This window comes from Triticum urartu, chromosome 2, assembly GCF_003073215.2.
Source record: "Triticum urartu cultivar G1812 chromosome 2, Tu2.1, whole genome shotgun sequence".
Lineage (NCBI taxonomy): Eukaryota > Viridiplantae > Streptophyta > Magnoliopsida > Poales > Poaceae > Triticum > Triticum urartu.
Window position 1 is genome coordinate 748,872,220 of NC_053023.1, and position 13,609 is coordinate 748,885,828.

The 13,609-nt window shown below is 43.8% G+C and overlaps 1 pseudogene; it reads right to left on the bottom strand.

Moving 5' to 3' along the window:
- Positions 1-11,954: 11,954 nt before the first annotated feature.
- LOC125534633 lies at positions 11,955-12,913 on the bottom strand (annotated as a pseudogene).
- Positions 12,914-13,609: the final 696 nt, after the last annotated feature.

Below are 13,609 nucleotides of genomic sequence, written 5' to 3' on the forward strand. Positions count from 1 at the left end.
CTACTTGACTTCATTGTTATCATCTAATATCCAACAAGAATTGACTGAATGTCACATGAACAAACCAGCTGTTAGCTCAGCATCCAAATTTGACTTCTTTCTCCTAATCTAATATCCAGAAAACTAATTTGTCCGGGACACCACATATACTAGCCTAAACACGTACAGGCAGTTGGGCATACAATAATGGAAATTTTCAGGTATCTTCAAATGACTAACTTGATATTAGTGGCGTAATATTAGTGGCTTGCAGTATAAATTAAATATTTTATTTTATTTAGGAAGACTGATGACAATATAGTGCGTGCATGCACAGACTTCGTCACTTTTAGCGCCACACAAATTTAAATTTCTATTCATGATTATATCTGACGATAATAAGTCAATAACTTTGTACAGTGGGTAAAATGTCTAGGACATGTTCTGAGCTTTGCTTTTACGTATTGATAAATATCACTTGAACCAATCTACTGTTACCTCAGTATCCAAACTTCCCTTCTCGCTACCAATCTAATATCCAAATATAATTGTTTTCTCTAGAGACATAGCATATACTATATAGGTTATACTGTATAAATTGTGTGACAAATATATGTAAATGTCTATACAAAACTAATTGGAGGACAAAAATACCATCAATTATAGTACAATGAAATCTACAGTATAAATGTTTTGAAAAAGAATAGTTTATGAAAATTTCCACCCAAGACTACAAATATTATATTCTTACCGGAGAAAAAGCTTGAAAAATAAAATCTTTTTACAAATGCCATCTATTATATAGTAAAAGTACTTAACGGGATAACCAGAAAAAAGATAATTCTTCAAGAAAATTTCACGATAATTAGAAAGATCTGGCGATTATTTTAAAGCTCTCTAAGATAACAACAATTAAATTTCTATAATATCTCTTTCTCATCGAAGTTGGACAAAACCCACGTACGCCATTATAAAAAAAACGTTTCATCCCTTTTAGTTTTCCCCTAAATTTGTACACATAGATGGGCCACCAGCTATAGGTTCGATCTTTCCCTCAAGAAAAACAAAGCTATAGGATCGATCACATCTGGAAAAACATAAAGAAACGTGAGAACAAACCATTCTCAAAACCCTCTCACATCTTTCGTCCTAAAAAAGTCTCACGTCAACTGCTGCTCTCTGCTCCCGTCCATCGGATGCATCACATCATGGTTTTCGCCCATGATTCCACACCCCTTGCAGTTCCGCCTTTCCTCCTCACCATTGTCACGACATCCTGATGGCGGAGTAACAAGTATCTTCCTCAATGCCTCCTTCATTAGTACAGATCCCATGTTGGACATCCTCTTCAACAACTCAGTCCCTGGCTTGTGGTGATTTACCTCTTCATCCGGTTCTTCTCTGCCCCAGCCTATGGAGATTATAGGTCTGCTACCAAGCCTACGATGCTTTCATGTTTATATGGAAATATTATGTTCTTCGTCGGTCCATGCGGTGTTATTTCGGGTGTTCTCCATTAGTGCAATAAAACAATATGCAATAGGCTAAACAACATACAAATTAATTAGACCACTTTTTGTTAAAATTCTTGCGGTTGTAGTAAAAAATGTGATGTTAATAAATAGCTTCATTTACCATAAATTTGTTTACAAAAAAACTGAAGTATTGAAACAATATGTTATCATTACTGAACCTTATAAAATCCTAGCCCGCGCATCGAGCGGGCCATTTTTCTAGTTCCTCTAATAAGCACAGTGATCTCAATGTCGCATTCCTGAGCCTTGTTCCAACTTGATGTAAATAAATCATAATCGTTGACTTCTCAGTTGTCATTGATTTGTTTCCCATTGCACAAAATATCCTACGAGTGGTAATGATTGGATAAAGAGGTTGCCAGACAGTTTCCAAGTGGAGTTGTTTGGAATAGTATAAAAGAGCAGCAGGTAATTTCTCATAGCTGTACTGAATGTCATCCATGAAGTAAATCAAACTGGTGTCCACATGTGTTGCATCAAGCATCTTTAATGACAAGTAAGGTCCAAGTAGTCCTTGCAGGCACCTTATACTAGCATCAGAATCGCGAATCAGCAATGGTTGTCTTACCAATATCACAGCTCGTTTCTTCCTTGAGATAAACACCTGACCACTGCACTCCAAGGATGGCAATGGTAGTGGTCGCCGACAATCACCTTGCAAAATAAAATTTCCATCTCCAGTTACCCTCTGAAGCTTCACTATCTTTTGCCAATAATTAGATACACTTCTCACGACAATATTTCAGAATACTGATTCATTATAGGTGTCTCACTGATGCAGAGTGGAAACATATTGAGGAGCGATTGGAGATACGGTTGAGCAGTTGAAAAGGCAGGTTGCTCTCCATTGGAGGACGACTAGTTTTGATCAATTCTATCCTCACAAACATGGTTCTCTACATGCTCTCATTTTTCCAACTTCCCAAAGGGGTTCTGCAAAGACTGGATTACTTCAGGTCCAGATTCTTTGGCAAGGAAACAATGAAAAGAAAAAATATATGCTAACCAAATGGAGCATTGTTTGTTAAAGGAAAGACCAGGAAGGATTAGGTGTTCAAGACCTTCAGGTTAAGAATGATGCCTTACTTAGTAAATGGCTGTTCAAGCTACTGACCGAGGATTTTGTTTGGCAAAGTCTGTTGCGCAACAAGTATTTAGGTCAAAAGGCGTTAACCCAGGCATATTGAAGCCCTATGACTCGCATTTTTGGGCTGGACTGATTGCGGTCAAGAAACATCTTTTCCACTTCAGATCTTTCACGATAAAGGACGGCTCAGAGATACGTTTCTATGAGGACAAGTGGCTAGGAACTGCCACTGTTCGAGTACAGTACCTAGCCTTATACTGCATTGTACGCGATAAGAATGGTACTCTTGCGCATGTGATGTGCTCTTCCCCACCAGATATATCATTTAGGAGGGATTTGATTGGCCCCCGTCTTGTGTCATGGCAACATCTGCTATCTCGTTTGGATTCAATTAACTTGACACAAGGACGGGATGTGTTTCACTGGAATCTTACTACATCTGGGTCCTTCACAGTTGACTCTATGTACCGTGCACTCTCGCACACAGAGAATTCAATGGACAATTATAAACAAATATGAAAATCGAAGGTGCCACTAAAAGTTGAGATTTTCATGTGGTATCTTCCAAGAGGAGTTGCGCCAACTAAAGACAATCTCGCTTGACACAACTGGAATGGAAGCAAGATGTGTAATTTTTTTACTCATGATGAGACAATTAAACACCTCTTCTTTCAATGCAAGTTTACGCGTTCTACATGGTTAGTCATCCAAACAGTGTCAAATTTATATTCACCAACAAGTGCTGCCAATATATATGCCACTGACTTGATGGAATACCAAATACGTTTAGCACGCTAATAGGTCCCATGCTGCACTCTACCTTGTCGGCGACCGGACCAACACTCTGGGGAGCGCGGTCGGCCACCGGACATGGCCACGACAGAATCGGGCGAGCTCCGGTTAGATTATTCCCATTGCAGCTGTAGATGCTCTTAGCATTGCTGATTATTTCTGACCCACCACAGACTTGGCTAATCTTCCTACCCCACCCTACCCTCCGGCCATGAGAATCATTGATCGCTTACTCCTGCTAGATATCTAGCAAGATGTGTTCAAATTTTGGGGCAAAAACTACAATATTTTGCAGTGCCGTTTTGTTTGTCATACTACCGTTTTATTTATATATACACGAACGTACTGCTTTTGCACAACACAAAGTTGCCGAATATTATATTTTTAAGCAACAAGTTAATCTCATACTGCATCCATCCCATAATGTAGTGCGCTCGTGTTTGAGTGGTATAATTTCTGCTGCCGCCGTAGTCTGTTTCGTTAGTTAAATTTATAGTTAAATTTAGATCCATTGTACTAGAATGGAGGGAGTAGTATACGTTTCTTTGCAAGCATAACCCACTAGGTCTTCATCGCGTGTTAACTAATTTATCAATCAAACGTGGTTTATCGGTCCATTTCTCCTATTTATAAGAGAAGACGTGGTCACATGGTCCTGTGAAGTAGGAGTAATATGAAGAAGATAATGGAAATTTTTGGCGTGCCACACAGTAGAATTCAATCAAGTGAGTACATTGGCGTTGCACGCGCCTTTTCGATCGGCCAGGGTGTGTCATCCATTGTGTCTAGGGACCTCTTGGAGTGGCTCTTGCTCAACCGCAACATTGCCAAGAGGCCTGCGGCGGGTACACATATGACCTCATACCCCTCCTTCCGAACCACTGGGAGCACGGTGGTGGGAGGTAGCAGGACTCCTTGGGATGACCTCCAACGAGACCACCGGAGGGTGGCTCACGTTCCCTGATGGCCCGTACTCCTGGGGCTACTGCTTCAAGCAGGAGCAGCGCTCGCCGGGAAGCTACTACGAGTCATCGTCAGAGTGACCATGTGCGTCAGGCGAAAAATACTACGGTCACGGCCCCATCCAGCTCTCATGGAACTACAACTATGACCCCGCGGAGCGTGCCATTAGGGTGGACCTGCTCAACAACAAGGACCTGGCGACCACGGACCCATAAAAAAGAGACAGCAAAGTCATAAAACCCAAAGTCATATAAAAGCAATGCTATATGTAGGCGAGTAAAAGAAAAACCCAAAGTGATTAGATCCACGATCGGCAAACTACAAAAGAGACCATATCCGCACCAACCATCTCATGACACCGGACAGACCACAAGGTTCTTCAATAGCAATGCTTCCAAGAAGGGAGCGACACTCAAGTGTTGCCGTCACCAGATCCAACCACCAAGACCCAAATCTAGGTTTTCACCCGGAAAAAATAATCGAAGCATATCCGAGCAATGCCTTCAACAAGGTAATGAGTGGGCCGAGCCTGTTAACTACTCATTTTTATTGCATGCATGCATCACCAGAGCTAAATCTTGCTTATTGCCAAACCAATGGTAGGGTCACCTACAGAGCTGTAAGTTGTGAGACAATCCATTTAGCTCAGTTGTGTGAACCTTCTATGCCACTTTGCATGGTTTGAGCAAGGTTTTGTGTCAGGCTTTTTTCTGTGCAGTATCTTAGCCGGTTTTCTGTTTTTTCTTTTATTTTCTTTGTTCTTCTTTTGGTTTTATTTTCGGGGTTTCTTTCCTTTTCCTTCTCTTCTTTTCTTGTCGTATATCATAGCTAACTTTTGTGTTGCTTGATGGGTAACTCTAGGCTAAGTGGGTATACACTTTGCTAAAGTGGATTGGCATTTACTACAACACAGGTTATTCCTAGCACTTACAAGCGAGTTGTGTTGCTTGACCACTGTGGTAAAGGAATGCGTAGAGGATCAAATAACTACGTTTATCTATCGAGGAAAGTGGTTTCAGTGGAACCACAAGGGACACTGAGAGTGGCCATAGAATCCTATGGCAAGCCTGGTCGCTGTATTGCTCGAAAGGGTCACATCGGCTTTCCTGTTGAACACCACCAAACAAGAATGCGTTTTTGTTCATCTGGGGACGCCACAGTGGAGGTTGTCATAGCTTCGTCCTTTCTGGTTAGTGAAAAGGTGTACGTTTTGCTCTGTTGATTGCCCAGCCATATATAGTAAGAAGGATATATATGTAAGATGTGAAACTAACTTTTGTGTAACATCATCAGGTCTAGTCTAGCTTATCTTAGTCATATAACTAGCTATCGTACTAACAAGAACTTGTATGTTGTGACTCGTTGTGGTTTGTTAAATTCTGAGTTGGATTGTAACTCTATCTTTTGATCTGATTGTTTTACTTCCTTTTGACTATTATTTAAGTTGTTATATATATCGTGTCTTTTGCCGAGGGTGTGCAAGTCTCTTTTGTATTCCTATGGCCTTCCAAGATCTAAGCTGATGGGACAACCATGCCCTCTAGAAACCTCTATCGCCTTCAGAGAACTAAGCCATGATATTTAAGAAAACTAAAGTAGATACAAAATTCATACATATAATTGTAATTCATCTAAATGGAATAAACTTATCTACAAAGACATCCAACTTTCTCCCTTTTCCGATATATAAAAACACTAAAGGCTTAGGCAATGATTTTGAAGTGACATTATCTGAAAAATAAATAATAATAATAATACTATGTGTTTGGGTTTATAATCCCTCAAAAAATAGTTTTTGCTGAATGTAATAGAAATTTGAACCAGTAAGACTATTCATGGAAAAGGAGTTTTAACAATAAAAGGTAAAAATGTTTAGTATAAAATGGCCCAACATTATTTTAATTAGTAAACAAAGCCCATAAACATAATTTTAATTCATGTAAGTGGAATAAATTAATCTACAAGGATAATGACGGCGCCGAGCTTTTTATATGGACCGGCTAGGGTTAGTGGCCAGGCCTGCCTACTGTGTCGTGTCACATTCTTGGTTAGATCCGATCCACTCACGCGACAAAAGCATGAATGCGCCATCCAAGCGGCAACAATAATTGAGGAGCCTCGCTCGCTCGCTCGCATGGAAAGCGACGCATCAATTACCGAGGAATTGAATTAAATTGAATTGGTGCGGTGCACGCGTGCGGCGTCAATCGATTATTTTACCGAGACGAGCAAGATGGAAGTAGTCCCCTTGTACTAAAGCAGGTGGAGTTTAGGAGGGGCTGCAGAAGAAAAATCTCGTCAGAAAACAAGATCCCTATCATGAAGATCAAGAGGAAGGGGGGCAGCTCACCTACCTGCTGCTTGGCTTGGCCAGGAGGGGGCTCCGCTCGAACTGTCGGCCCCTACTCCTGCATCAAAACCAAACAGAGATGAAAGCCAATGAGATGCTGCAAGGAATAATGTTTAAGGGAACATGTTGTAACATAGAATCATCTCAAACTCAAAGGAGGGAGGGGGCAGCGATGCACGACCAGCAACCAATCTAGGGTTCGATAGAAGCAAGCAGCCAAGCATAAGGAAATGGCAAGGAAACCAGATCCCCAATGTATATGATGAGGAAGGTGAGGGGGGAAGGGGCAGCTCACCTGACTAACTGCTGGTTGGCGTTGGCGTTGGCTTGGCGTCGAGGGGGAGGAGGAGCCGCTCTGCTCCTCTCCGTCGAGGGGGACACTAGCTAGCACACAGCTCGAGCGGAAATGACGGCGGGTGCTGTGGAGGGACAGCGGCTAGGTTAAGCTTGGGGTGGTGAATAGGAACTGGACGGGCCCAAATGGGTAATACGTACCTGGGCTGCGTTTCGGTGGCGGGCCGGAGCCAGAGCCACCAGGATAGGATGGGCCATTCGCAGGCCTTAGCATTTCCTTCCTCAACCCAATGTATATGATGAGGAAGGTGAGGGGGGACATCCAGTCGAGCAACAGGAGCGTCGTGCCTCCGTGAAGAATCTGTAGCTTGGGTTGCACGACGAGACGACGTGACCGCCGGCTGAATCTCATGCTTGCTGATGCGGAAGGAGACCACTCGTAGGATCGGCCGGCGAACGAAGGGCCGTCAGACCACCACCGGTGATGGACGTGGCGAATGGCTGATACGAGTGAGAGAGATTAGATTTCTGGAGGAGGGAGGGAGGAAGGTTGGATGTGCAGCAGAGAAGAGGAGGAGATGGAGATTAGGTTACGGGTCGGTGTTTATATAGTACCGTGGAGGTGGAGGTGGAGGTGGGGCATTAATCACCGTGGGGCCCCGCGGGTTAGCGTGTCACAATCTTAGATCCGATCCACCTTCCCTCTCGCACGCGAAAAAAAGCATGAATGCGTGCAATTATCGACGACGAAAGTGACGCGCCATGCATGCATTCAAGTAATCGATTACCGAGGAGACGCACCAAATAGTACTACTTCTGTGCCAGCCTCCCCGTGATGCAACCTCCCCCAGCAGCGCAGCGCAGCGTGATGGATGGATGGATTGATTGAAAAACAATAATTACTACTACTCCATAAATACTACTCCTCTCCCCAAACTTGTAGCAGCGGCAGCAAGTTTGGTCGTTTCTCCTTCCTTTTTCATTTTCATTCATTTCATGCAAAGAAAAGGAAAGAAAATAATAAAAATAAAAAGCCTGCCTAAACACAGTTTGTTTACCGCTAAACTTGTACTACTATGTAATATATGTGCAAAGGAACGTCCATTGACACATACATCGCCTCCTTGTCATAGTTTTCGCCACTCAACCAATTTTGCACAATTTCTATGTGTGGGCACACAGAAAAATAGTGGACATATAAAGTTACTACTCCCTCAAGTAATGGATGTATTTAGATGTATTTTAGTTCTAGATACGTCCATTTGTATCCATTTCTACGATAAGTATTTCCGGACGAAGGGAATAAATTGGTACAATTCTGCTCCGAGCTAGCTAAATTGAATCAAAATACATGGTCAAAACAACAAGCGGAGAGGAGGCAACGGAGATCAATAGACTCTTCATCACCAACAAAGCCTCCAATTCAGATCAACAACAACAACATAAGTCTTCTTCTTCTTCTTCTTCTTCTTCTCTACCTTGAACCTTCAACTCAGACTCTCTTTCCCTGTTGCCCCTGCCTGATACACACACAGCAGCAACAAACCACTCATCAGGCTCACTTCAGTTTCATCAATTACTAGTGTTTGGGATGCAATGCACAGATATAAATCAATGTTGCAAGCCAATGTGCGCCATCGTCCATGTATGCATAAAAAAATTACGCTTGTTTTAGGGAACTACAGACCTACTACATCTCACACTAAAACGACTCCATCGCAGCAGGCAAAATGAATGCAAATATAGCAGGGGCAATGTGCAGCAGCCAAACAACAGGTAGCATAATCACGTGTTAAAAAAAAAACTCCATCCCACCCCAACATGGAAAATACATTGGCCTGTGGGGAGGTGAAACTACTGGGTATATATATATATATATATATATATATATATATATATATATATATATATATATATATATATAGACACACACACACATACGTGTCATGTCCGCTGAATTCGTTAAGTTGACAAGTTCTCCTTCATGGTCACATACCTTCCTACTTGGGTGCCAACCAAAAAAGAACAGGATTCACATTCTAACCTATACTTGGGTCACCATCAACTACTGACAGCTGTTACTGTGCTCCTTGAGCTCAAACCCTTTCCAATCAAAAAACCATATACAGCTCTGTCTACCTGGGCTGGGCTGGGCAGTACATGCAAGCTTTTAACCAAACAAGACCAGAGGAAAACAATCAAACATCATCATCAGCCAATGCCCTTGCATCATGTTGCCTGGTATCAAGTCAAAGCAATTCACTTGTCCTCAGTAACTGGCTGACGGCAACGTTTCATTGAGTTACTTACTACAATCTGGTCAGAGTTTGTCATAAATCAAAACATTATTCATGTTGTAATTTTCAGAAAGCCAAAGGAGACCATGGGAATCTGACCAGTACAGTGTCTTGGTCTGATGTATTCCAGTGAACATACCTTACCCATGATGATGGGCTGTCGGCTCAGTCCAACTCATTCAAAGTATCGGATCATGTGTACCTGAACCAGAATACCAACATTTCAGTTAAGAGATGCACCTGTGACAAACTAGCATTTGATGCTCACACAACATGATGAGGTGTTGCAGCAACAGATAGAAATGGTTTACTGAAGTTCAAAAGACGACCAGGTCAAATATCATGAATTTTCAACGAGTTGAACACTGTTAGCACCATACACATAGTACTTGGCAAGTAAACTAGCCATTCCGTCAACATAAAGGCAGTAAATATTCAAAATAGTGATTTGTGTATTAATCAAAGACTTGTTCCGCTAGTGGTACTTGCAACAGAAAGTCCAGTTTCTACAAGCAAAAGAACAAGAGAAACTAAATTTTATTGTCAAGTAAGAATTATCCCATGTAGCAATTAGTAGTATGTTGATCAGGCACTACTGGTTATCCCTTCAAGATTTTGGATGCATCACATCAATATTTTTAATGTTATCATGTTACAGTTGATAAGGTCAGATTCAAAGAAACTGTATCAAACCAAGCAAACCCAGAAACACTCAGCTATTTTAATATGCACAAATCTATTAATACAGAAATTTCTTTCCCGACAAATACATATCAGAAAGGTATAAGCTATGAAAAAGGAATATGAAGTCATGAAGTGTGTTTAAATGTCTCACCAAACCAATTGCAGATCAAGATGTCCAAGATAATACTATCCCACCAGCACTCATTAAAGTTTGGCAACATATGTCACATGGTAAGCTGCAAAAAAAGATAATAAGCACACTTCATTGTCAAAGATGGCAATAAGGAGACAAAAAACATAACTTCTTCCAAACAAGATGACCAGATCTAACCTCCATTAGCTCGAAGCCAATCGACAAGACCCAAAGAAGAGGTTGATTCCTTATCATTACATCCTTGCCCCACCAAGACATGGGCGACCACAAATTCTTCAAACAATGTCTCCTATATTGATCACGGAAGCCGTCAAATTTGCTGGAATAAATGACAGCAATAATACAAACTAGGCCATCTTCATGAAATGGGAAGGTTCACATGGAAATCATACATAAATATTTATGAGCTTGTTTTTAGGGTTTTCTGGAACATACAGACGGCAATCCATAGGATCTCCCCAATCTTTTCTGCCAAAAAGGCGACGGCTGAAAGCATTTTTTTTCCCCAGCCGTGATGAACATGACAGCGAAAAGGAAAATTCAGGTTGCCTCAGCCATACTACTAGTACATAATACCTCTTGATAGATGTCTCGCTGCTGTAAGAGGCAGCGCCCTTTGGATCTAGAGCCCAGCTGAAACGGGAAAATAGATTGAATCTCAGGTCAGAAGGTGAGCTGGAAAGAAGAAAATAAACACATTCCCGCAAAATCTGGGGCCACCTGCTCTGGTCCTCATGCATTGGTACTGATTTATCCATGCTATTCAACTTTTGCTCTTACCGGCTCCTATAACATTGTAGTCTATACAAGGATGGCGTAATAACCATACTACTAGCCATTTTACTCTTACACGAGGCATTGGCAAAACCCAGAGAAGTAAATGAAAGCCAGAACAATTTTCCTAGAGTGCAACTAGCATGGCTCATAGGAAAAACATTAATCGTCAGCCCCTGTTGACAATCACCACTGTCCAACTCATCGCGGTAAAATAAGGTAAATTCTAAATCTAAATTTAGATATTGACCATTTGAACTATTGGGTAACAATGGAAAGCCATACAGGGGTGGACTAAAACCGCCACTCTCTAGTCGTTTTCTACACGTGGCATCAGGCAACCCAGACACATAAATGAAAACCTGATCTGGAGGCTGAACACTTAATTAATAGAACATTTCCCTACAGTCCAACTAGCATGGCTCATAGAAAAAATTAAGCATAAAATTAGCTGTGTTGCGCGTGACATGGCCAACCCATACAAATAAATGAAAACCTCAACAGCAGGCTTAACACAGTGCAAGTAGCATGGCTCATAAACATTAATCGTCAGCACCCTGTTGACAATGAACTATTTAGGAAACAATGGAAAGCCATACAGGGGTGAACTAAAACCGCCACTCACACGTGGCATCGGCCAGCCCAGACAAATAAGTGAAAACCTGAACAGGAGGCTGAATGCTTAATTAATAGAACATTTTCCTACAATCCAACTAGCCGTGTTCCAAGTGGCATCAACCAACCAAGACAAAAAAATGAAAACCTCAACTGCAGGCTGAGCACCTAATTAATAGAACATTTTCTTATGGTGCAAGTATGGCCCGTAGAAAAAACGAATTGACAGCTCCCAACAACAATCACCACTCTTTAGCACATCAGTCATTGTTGCATTGCAAGATAGATAAAGTAAATACTAAACCCTAAATCAAGATATTGGAGTACTTGGTAATAATGAAAAGCCATACAATGTAGGTTCTATGTCAACCCGGTGGCACGTGCGGTGGCAATCGACTCACACAAGCAACCCTTATAATGAAATAATAAATATCTAAAGGCGGTAACAAGTGCGAGGCGAAAGGTTATACATCCTTATCCCCCTATTTCCCTCATCCTTGCAAGCGCCTCAATCGAGATCATCATACGAGCGACCGCTCGCATTCCCATCGTTTTTGTAGTCGCCATAGCCAGCAGTGTCCTGGTCGCTGCTCTCCGCCTGCTGAGCTCCAAAAGCGGCCCTGAGAAGCCACGGCAACGAGATCCTGAACCTCCTCAACATGACCCTAGGCAAAGGGCCGCCATCCGGGGACGCAGGTGCCGCTACCGCAGCGGCAGCTGCCTGGCGCTGGTGGTCATAGATGGCGGCAGATAGGGCAGGAGCTGTGGAGGTCAAGCCATGGCAGGATGCAGTCCTTGTGGAAGACGTGCTGGGCGCCCCCATCGACGGCGACATTAGGGAGTGCGGCAACCGCAGCCTTGGCGGTGGGCAGGGTGCCATAGCGGCTAGGGTCGTTCTCAGCGAGCTGCTGGATGAGCTGCTTGAGGCCGGATCCCATGAAGTAGTCGACGAGGCTGACCCCGCCGGTGCCGGGGGCGGGCGAGGAGACGAATCCACCGGGGAAGGAGGAGCCCTCGAGGACAATCTGGATGGTGGCGCCGCCGGAGAGGAGGCCGCCAAGGTGGACGTCGAACTGGTTGCTGGGGTTGGAGGAGGCGGTGGCGGCGGGGGTCGCGGAGGGGGAGGGCGGGCCGAGGAACCACCGCGAGGTCACTGGGGTTGTGGAGGTCGAGGAGGCTGGAGAAGGGGAACAAGGGAGACGGGTGGGGCTGGTGGTGGGGGATAGGGTTTGGGGGCTCCTCCTCGTCGAAGAGCTCCTCGACGAAGCCCCCGGCGCAGACAGGGCAGAAGACTTCATCGTCGCGGGAGGTGGGGGCGGCGATGGTGATGGCATGGTGGCACTGGTGGCAGTAGTAGCCCTGCTGCGGGAGAGCGGCCGACGACGACATGGCGGCGGCGGTGCAGACGGAGGAAGGGGCTCCGTCGTGAGAGCGGGGGGTGGGGGGCGCCGGCAGCTGAGAAGCAAGAAGAAGGGGATTAGGGTTAGCTGGAGGGTAGACAGATGGGCTTTGCTGCTGTTTGTTTTGGTTAGTTGGGCCCGAAATTTTTGAACACGAGCGTGCCATTGAACTGGAAATTTTCAGGGATCCCAAATAGAAAAACACAATGGCGTTCCGATGCTTCCACAACATCCACCTGCCGAGAAGGCATTTAGCGCGCAAAGACTTGCGGTAGTGGCTCGCGTTGTCGTCCTGCCTGCCGCACCACTGACCCAAGGTTTCATTTTGCCGTGGTTCCAACTCCATCCTCCCAGTTATTGATCCTAGCCAGTGTCAAACTTGTTTGACGAACACACGGTCAATTAGCGAGTGTTGCATAGTCTCTTCCTGTTGGTTGCACAATGGGCATGCATCCTGGTGGGGTAATCCACGTCGAGCAAGCCTGTCAGATGTTCAGCATCAATTTCTGAGTGCTAGCCAGGCAAAAAAAAGGGCATTGGAGGGTTGCCTTAGACTGCCAAGTGAATGAGGTCGTCGAGGATAACTCGAGTCCCATGTACCTAACCGCATATTCTGAGCAAGCCGAGAAGTTACCATTCGCTTCCCAAGCCCACGTGGCTGAATCTTCCACTCCATTTGTTAGTT